Below are 7886 nucleotides of genomic sequence, written 5' to 3'. Positions count from 1 at the left end.
AAACCTGCTGAAGATATGTTTCTGGAGGAACTTCAGCACTGTTTTAGTATCATTGGTGGGTGTGGCAACGGCCTCTACCCATTTTGATACGTAGTCAAATGCCACCAGAATATAAGTGTTTGAGTATGATGGTGGGAAAGGCCCCATGAAGTCAATTCCCCATACGTCAAACAACTCAATCTCCAAGATTCCTTATTGAGGCATGGCGTAACCATGAGGCAGATTACCAGCTCTTTGGCAACTGTCACAGTTTCGTACAAACTCTCAGGAATCTTTATAGAGTGTGGGCCAATAGAAGCCACATTGGAGGACCTTAGTGGCTGTTCGCTCACCTCCGAAATGGCCTCCATATTGTGATCCATGGCAATGCCATAGGATCCTTTGTGCTTCCTCTCTAGGCACACACCTACGGATTATTCCGTCTGCACATCTCTTAAAGAGATAGGGTTCATCCCACAAGTAGTACTTTGCATCAGTAATTAATTTTTTCTTTTGTTGCCTGCTGTACTCTTTGGGTATGAACCTTGCAGCTTTATAGTTTGCAATGTCTGCAAACCATGGTGTTTCCTGAATGGCAAATAAATGCTCATCTGGAAAAGTCTTAGAGATCTCAGGAGAGGGGAGGGACGTCCCTTCTACTGGCTCTATCCGGGACAGGTGATTAGCCACTTGGTTCTCTGTCCCTTTTCTGTCTCTTATTTCTATATCAAACTCTTGCAGAAGCAACACCCATCTTATGAGCCTGGGTTTTGAATCCTGCTTTGTGAGTAGATATTTGAGAGCAGCATAGTCAGTATACACAATCACCTTTCATCCTACCAAGTATGATCTAAACTTGTCAATGGCATAAACCACTGCAAGCAATTCTTTTTCTGTGGTTGTGTAATTTTTCTGGGCATCATTTAAAATGCGGCTAGCATAATAAATGATGTGCAGAAGCTTGTCATGCCTCTGCCCCAGCACTGCACCAATGGCGTGATCACTGGCGTCACACATTAGCTCAAATGGTAATGTCCAGTCTGGTGCAGAAATAACTGGTGTTGTGACCAGCTTGGCTTTCAGCGTTTCAAACGCCTGCAGACACTCTGTGTCAAATATAAATAGCATGTCAGCAGCTAGCAGATTGCTCAGAGGTTTAGCGATTTTTGAAAAATCCTTTATAAACCTCCTATAGAATCCTGCATGCCCCAGAAAGCTTCTGATTGCCTTAACATTGGCAGGCGGTGGTAATTTTTCAATTACCTCTATTTTTGCTTGATCCACCTCTATTCCCTTATTTGAAATTTTATGCCCAAGGAAAATCCTTTCAGTCACCATAAAGTGACATTTTTCCCAGTTTAAAACCAGGTTGGTCTCTTGGCATCTTTTCAGAACTAGTTTCAGGTGATCAAGACAGGAGCTGAATGAGTCTCCATATACTGAGAAGTCATCCATGAAGACTTCCAGGAATTTTTCCACCATATCAGAGAAAATAGAGAGCATGCATCTCTGGAAGGTTGCAGGCGCATTACACAGCCCAAATGGCATCCTTCTATAAGCAAACACTCCAGATGGACATGTGAATGTTGTTTTCTCTTGATCCTGGGGATCTATTGCAATCTGGTTATATCCTGAGTAGCCATCCAAAAAGCAGTAATAATCATGACCTGCCAATCTTTCTAGCATCTGGTCTATGAATGGTAAAGGGAAATGATCCTTTCTGGTGGCTGTATTGAGCCTTCTATAGTCAATACACATGCGCCACCCTGTAACTGTTCTTGTAGGAACCAGTTCATTCTTTTCATTATGAACCACTGTCATTCCTCCCTTTTTGGGGACAACTTGAACAGGGCTCACCCAAGGGCTATCAGAAATAGGATAAATAATCCCAGCCTCCAGTAATTTGGTGACCTCATTCTGCACCATTTCCTTCATGGCTAGATTCAGCCGCCTCTGTGGTTGAACCACTGGTTTAGCATTATCCTCCAATAAGATTTTGTGCATGCATCTAGCTGGGCTTATGCCCTTAAGGTCACCTATGGACCACCCAAGAGCTGTCTTGTGTGTCCTTAGCACTTGAATAAGTGCTTCCTCTTCCTGTGGATTTAAAGCAGAGGTTATGATCACTGGAAAAGTGTCACCTTCTCCCAGAAATGCATATTTCAGGGATGGTGGTAATGGTTTGAGCTCGGGTTTAGGAGGTTTTTTCTCTTCCAGAGGAAATTTCAGAGGCTCTTTCATTTCCTCTGAATCCTCCAAATCAGGCTGAGCATCTTTAAAGATGTCTTCCAACTCTGATTCGAGACTCACAGCCATGTTGATCTCTTCTACCAAAGAGCCAATAAGATCAACTTTCATGCAGTCTTTTGATGTGTCTGGATGTTGCATGGCTTTGACAGCATTCAACTTAAACTCATCATCATTGACTCTCAGGGTTATTTCCCCCTGTTGGACATCAATGAGAGTTCGTCCAGTTGCTAGGAATGGCCTTCCTAAAATGAGAGTGGCACTCTTGTGCTCCTCCATTTCCAGCACCACAAAGTCAGTGGGAAAGGCGAATGGCCCAACTCTGACAATCATGTCTTCAATCACGCCTGATGGGTATTTAATGGAGCCATCAGCAAGTTGGAGACATACCCGGGTTGGTTTAACTTCTTCAGTTAAACCAAGCTTTCTAATAGTGGATGCAGGTATTAGGTTGATGCTTGCCCCAAGATCACATAAAGCTGTCTTGGTGCAATTACCTTCTAATGTGCATGGTATCAGAAAACTCCCAGGGTCTTTAAGCTTTTCAGGAAAGCTTTTCAGAATGACTGCACTACATTCTTCAATGAGGAGAACTCTTTCAGTTTCTCTCCAATCCTTCTTATGACTCAAGATCTCTTTCATGAACTTGGCATAAGAAGGTATTTACTCAAGTGCCTCTGCAAATGGAATCTTTATTTCAAGAGTCTTGAGATAATCTGCAAAGCGAGCAAATTGCTTATCCTGCTCCTCTTGGCGGAGTTTTTGAGGATAAGGTATCTTGGCTTTATATTCCTCAACCTTAGTTGCTGTAAGTTTATTTCCTACAGAAGTGGTTGAGGAAGCCTTTTTAGATGGGTTATCATCAGCACTTGTGTGTGTCTGATCCCTCACTGGCAATTGAATGCCAGAGTTAGGAGCTGGAGTGGCGTTAGACGCCAGCTTCCCAGTTCTTCCTGGCGTCTGAACGCCAGAACTGTGCTCCTTTTGGGCGTTCAACGCCAGATCCTTGCTTGTTTCTGGCGTTGAACGCCAGTCCTGAGCATGGTCTGGGCGTTCAGCGCCAGCCTTCCACCAAATTTCTGGCGTTTTTGTGCCAGAATTATTTTTCCTTGGGCTCTTACTGTCCTCTGGTGGATTTTGGATGGTTTGCTCATTTCTTGGCTTCTTGCTGCCTTGAGGTGGGGTATTTAATGTTTTCCCACTTCTTAATTGGACTGCTTGGCATTCTTCTGTTATTTGTCTTGACAGCTGCTGCTTTGTTTGCTTCAATTGTTCTTCAATGTTTATATTAGCCATCCTTGTCTCTTGTAGTTTATCCTTGAATTCAGCTAACTGCTTTGTTAGAAAATCCAATTGTTGATTGAATTCAGCAGCTTGCTCTGCAGGATTGAGTTCAGCAGTTACTATTTTAGCCTCTTCTTTCATGGAAGAGTCACTGCTTAGGTACAGATGCTGATTTCTGGCAACTATATCAATGAGCTCTTGAGCTTCTTCAATTGTCTTTCTCATGTGGATAGATCCACCAGCTGAGCAATCTAAAGAGATCTGAGCTCTTTCTGTAAGCCCATAATAGAAGATGTCTAACTAAACCCACTCTGAAAACATTTCAGAGGGGCATTTTCGTAGCATATCTCTGTATCTCTCCCAGGCATCATAAAGAGATTCATTATCTCCTTGTTTAAAGCCTTGGATGTCCAGCCTTAGCTGTGTCATCCGTTTTGGAGGAAAGTATTGATTCAGGAATTTTTCTGTCAGCTGTTTCCATGTCCTTATGCTAGCCTTAGGTTGGTTATTTAACCACCTCTTGGCTTGGTCTTTTACAGCAAATAGAAATAGTAATAATCTGTAGACATCCTGATCTACTTCCTTATCATGTACTGTGTCAGTAATTTGTAAAAACTGTGCCAGAAACTCTGTAGGTTCTTCCTGTGGAAGACCAGAATACTGGCAGCTTTGCTGCACCATGATAATGAGCTGAGGATTCAACTCAAAGCTACTGACTCCAATGGAAGGTATGCAGATGCTACTCCCGTATGAAGCAGTAGAGGGGTTAGCATATGACCCCAGAGTCCTCCTGGACTGTTCATTTCCACTTAGATCCATGATGGAGAAAGGGAGATGATGTAGAGAAAATATTTATTTTTATTTATTTATTTATTTTAATTATTTTGAGAATACAATAAATTAAAATAAAATAAATATAAATAGGTGAAGATTTTCGAAAAAATGAGGAGAGAGAAAGTGGTTAGGAACTTTTGAAAAAGATATGATTTGGAAAAGATTTTAAATTTTGAAAAAAAAAATCTGAATTTTTTTTTTAAAATAATTTTCGAAAATTTGTTTTAAAAATAGAGAGAAAAGATATTTTTGAATTTAGTGAGGAAAGAGAAAAACAATAAAATAGCACAAGATTTAAAATTTTTAGATCTAATGCTCCTTGTTTTCGAAAATTTTGGAGGGAAAACACCAAGGAACACCAAACTTAAAAATTTTAGGATTAAGACACAAGGAAAACTCAAGAACGCTTTGAAGACTCACAAGAACACAAGAACATGAAGAAAGAACACCAAACTTAAAATTTTTAGAAAACCAAACTATAATTTTCGAAAAAAAACAAAGAAAAATCACCCAGAAAATACCAAATTTAGAGTTTGGCACAAGATTTATTCAAAGAAAAATTATTTTTGAAAAAGATTTTAAAAATAGGATAGCCAATTACCCAGAACATAAGCACCACGCTCTAACTAATTGAGCTATAAATTTAAAGTGTTTTAACAATGTATAAATAATAAAAGACTCTAAACCAAAAAGAAAAATATTTCCTAATCTAAGCAACAAAATAAACTGTCAGTTGTTCAAACTCAAACAATCCCCGGCAACGGTGCCAAAAACTTGGTGCACGAAAATTACTTCACACTATGTAATTCCGCACAACTAACCAGCAAGTGAAATGGGTCGTCCAAGTAATACCTTACGTGAGTAAGGGTCGATCCCACAGAGATTGTTGGCTTGAAGCAGCTATGGTTATCTTGCAACTCTTAGTCAGGATATTAATTAGTGGTTATCAATTGACTTGCAAATGAACAAGAGAGCATGAATTAAGGGTTACTTGTTATGCAGTAAATGAGAATATGTTGGAGTTTTGGAGATGCTTTGCCTTTTGAATATCTGCTTTCTCTCTATCTTCTTCTTCACGCACGCACGTCCCTCCTATGGCAAGCTGTGTGTTGGAGGATCACCGTTGTCAATGGCTACCATCCTTCCTTTCAGTGAAAATGGTCTAGGTGCGCTGTCACCGCACGGCTAATCATCTGTAGGTTCTCGATCATACTGGAATAGGATTCGCTATCCTTTTGCGTCTGTCACTACGCCCAGCACTCGCGAGTTTGAAGCTCGTCACAGTCATCCAATCCCAGAATCCTACTCGGAATACCACAGATAAGGTTTAGACTTTCCGGATTCTCAAGGATGCTGCCAATGGAATCTAGCTTATACCACGGAGATTCCGATTAAGGAATCTAAGAGATACTCATTCAATCTAATGTAGAACGGAGGTGGTTGTCAAGCACACGTTCATAGGTTGAGAATGGTGATGAGTGTCACGGATCATCACATTCATCATAATAAGGGCAAATGAATATCTTAGATAGGAACAAACATGATTGAATAGAAAACAGAAATACTGGCATTAACTCATCGAGGCACAGCAGAGCTCCTCACCCCCAACAATGGAGTTTAGAGACTCATGCCGTCAAAAAGGTACAAAGTTTTGATCTGAAATGTCATGAGATACAAAATAAATCTCTAAAAGTTGTTTAAATACTAAACTAGTAACCTAGGTTTACAGAAAATGAGTAAACTATGATAGATGGTGCAGAAATCCACTTCTGGGGCCCACTTGGTGTGTGCTGGGGCTGAGACTAAAGCTTCTCACATGCATAAGGCTGTTTTGGGCGTTCAACGCCAGCTCTGGATCCAATTCTGGCGTTGAACTCCAACTCCTAACTTGTTTCTGGCGCTGGACGCCAGACAGCAGCATGGGACTGGCGTTGAACACCAGTTTACGTCATCTATTCTTGAGCAAAGTATGGACTATTATATATTGCTGGAAAGCTCTGGCTGTCTACTTTCCAACGCAATTAGAAGCGTGCCATTTGGAATTCTGTAGCTCAAGAAAATTCACTTTGAGTGCAGGGAGGTCAGAATCCAACAGCATCAGCAGTCATTTTTCAGCCTAAATCAGATTTTTGCTCAGCTCCCTCAATTTCAGCCAAAAAATACCTGAAATCACAGAAAAATACACAAACTCATAGTAAAGTCCAGAAATATGAATTTTGCCTAAAAACTAATGAGAATAAACTAAAAACTAACTAAAATGTACTAAAATCTATATGAAATTAACTCCAAAAAGCGTATAAAATACCCGCTCATCAGGAAACTAAGAGAAGCTAACGCACAACCCTATGGAGAGGACCTAACAGAAATTTTTAAAAAAGAAGGAGACATGGCCAAACCAATTAACAATAATGCCAACAATACAAGGAAGATGCTTGGTGACTTTATTGCACCTTCTTCTGACTTCTGTGGAAGAAGCATCTCAATTCCTGCAATTGTAGCAAACAACTTTGAGCTTAAGCCTCAATTAGTTTCTCTAATGCAGTAGAATTGCAAGTATCATGGGCTTTCATTGGAAGATCTTCATCAGTTTTTAGCTGAGTTCTTGCAAATCTGTGACACTGTTAAGACTCATGGGGTTGACCCTGAGATCTACAAACTTATGTTTTTCTCTTTTACTGTAAGAGACAGAGCTAGGATATGGTTGGATTCACAACCTAAGAAAAGCTTGAACTCTTGGGAAAAGCTGGTCAGTGCTTTCCTGGCCAAATTCTTTCCACCTCAAAAGATGAGCAAGCTTAGAGTGGAAATTCAAACCTTCAGACAGAAGGAAGGTGAGTCCCTCTATGAAGCTTGGGAAAGATATAAGCAATTGATCAAAAGGTGTCATTCTGACATGCTTCCAGAATGAAGCATCATATGTATATTCTATGATGGTTTGTCTGAGTTGTCAAAAATGTCATTGGACCATTCTGCAGGAGGATCTCTTTATCTGAAAACCCCTACAGAAGCTCAGGACTCGTTGAAATGGTTGCAAATAACCAGTTCATGTACACCTCTGAGAGGAATCCTGTGAACAATGGGATGCCTCAAAAGAAGGAAGTTCTTGAAATTGATACTCTGAATGCCACATTGGCTCAGAACAAAATATTGACTCAGCAAGTCAATATGATTTTTCAGAGTCTGAATGGATTGCAAGCTACATCCAACAGTACTAAAGAAACATCTTTTGAAGAAGAAGCTTATGATCCTGAAAACCCTGCAATGGCAGAGGTGAATTACATGGGAGAACCCTATGGAAACACCTATAATCCTTCATGGAGAAATCATCCAAATTTCTCATGGAAGGACCAACAGAAGCCTCAAAAAGGCTTCAAAAATAATGGTGGAAGAAATAGGTTTAGCAATAGCAAGCCTTTTCTATCATCTACTTAGCAACAGACAAAGAATTCTGAACAGAGCCATTCTGGCCTGGCAACCATAGTCTCTGATCTATCTAAGACCACACTAAGTTTCATGAATGAAACAAGGTCTTCCCTTAGAAA

The 7886-nt window shown here is 40.3% G+C and overlaps 1 non-coding gene across 1 annotated transcript; it reads right to left on the bottom strand.

The window, feature by feature from the left end:
- Positions 1–7135: 7135 nt before the first annotated feature.
- Positions 7136–7239, bottom strand: LOC112781220 (small nucleolar RNA R71). The gene has a single exon (XR_003192010.1). It is a non-coding gene; the product is annotated as a small nucleolar RNA R71 (small nucleolar RNA).
- Positions 7240–7886: the final 647 nt, after the last annotated feature.

This window comes from Arachis hypogaea, chromosome 19 (genome assembly GCF_003086295.3).
Source record: "Arachis hypogaea cultivar Tifrunner chromosome 19, arahy.Tifrunner.gnm2.J5K5, whole genome shotgun sequence".
In the NCBI taxonomy this organism is placed as follows: Eukaryota; Viridiplantae; Streptophyta; class Magnoliopsida; order Fabales; family Fabaceae; genus Arachis; species Arachis hypogaea.
The sequence above is the reverse complement of the archived record's forward strand: the minus strand, read 5'-3'. Positions and strand labels throughout refer to the sequence as shown.